The sequence below is a fragment of the Micropterus dolomieu genome, linkage group LG08, assembly GCF_021292245.1.
Source record: "Micropterus dolomieu isolate WLL.071019.BEF.003 ecotype Adirondacks linkage group LG08, ASM2129224v1, whole genome shotgun sequence".
NCBI classification, from domain to species: Eukaryota; Metazoa; Chordata; class Actinopteri; order Centrarchiformes; family Centrarchidae; genus Micropterus; species Micropterus dolomieu.
This window is the reverse complement of record NC_060157.1, coordinates 21,859,356-21,860,623: the sequence shown is the minus strand read 5'-3', so window position 1 is coordinate 21,860,623 and position 1,268 is coordinate 21,859,356.

Sequence of the window (1,268 nt, the reverse complement as noted above, 5' to 3'; positions counted from 1 at the left end):
TGCGCTCATCCTGCAATACAACCAGCTATTTATGCAGCACTGAGATCAAACTTTGGGTTTATTCTATTAAGGATGACGAGTCCAAAGTTCAAAACAGGACTGCTGTCATTGCAAGTTTTCAGTTGGCTGTTAAAAATTGTTAAAAGAAGTGCTGTTGTTCAAAGGGATGGGCTGAGTTGGGAAGACCACCTGCTTTGGTTCTCATTAAGGTCAAACGTGGATTCATCAACAGATACATACATTGCTGAGTGTATCATTCTTCAATGTTTCAAAAATCAGTGAAGAATAGAAAAAAGAGAAAAAAAGAGTGGGTAGCTGTGTCTTCTACACTCACCTAAAGGATTATTAGGAACACCATACTAATACTGTGTTTGACCCCCTTTCGCCTTCAGAATTGCCTTAATTCTACGTGGCATTGATTCAACAAGGTGCTGAAAGCATTCTTTAGAAATGTTGGCCCATATTGATAGGATAGCATCTTGCAGTTGATGGAGATTTGTGGGATGCACATCCAGGGCACGAAGCTCCCGTTCCACCACATCCCAAAGATGCCTGGTGACTGTGGGGGCCATTTTAGTACAGTGAACTCATTGTCATGTTCAAGAAACCAATTTGAAATGATTGGAGCTTTGTGACATGGTGCATTATCCTGCTGGAAGTAGCCATCAGAGGATGGGTACATGGTGGCCATAAAGGGATGGACATGGTCAGAAACAATGCTCAGGTAGGCCGTGGCATTTAAACGATGCCCAATTGGCACTAAGGGGCCTAAAGTGTGCCAAGAAAACATCCCCCACACCATTACACCACCACCGCCAGCCTGCACAGTGGTAACAAGGCATGATGGATCCATGTTCTCATTCTGTTTACGCCAAATTCTGACTCTACCATCTGAATGTCTCAACAGAAATCGAGACTCATCAGACCAGGCAACATTTTTCCAGTCTTCATCTGTCCAATTTTGGTGAGCTCTTGCAAATTGTAGCCTCTTTTTCCTATTTGTAGTGGAGATGAGTGGTACCCGGTGGGGTCTTCTGCTGTTGTAGCCCATCCGCCTCAAGGTCGTGCGTGTTGCGGCTTCACAAATGCTTTGCTGCATACCTCGGTTGTAACGAGTGGTTATTTCAGTCAAAGTTGCTCTTCTATCAGCTTGAATCAGTCGGCCCATTCTCCTCTGACCTCTAGCATCAACAAGGCATTTTCGCCCACAGGACTGCCGCATACTGGATGTTTTCCCCTTTTCACACCATTCTTTGTAAACCCTAGAA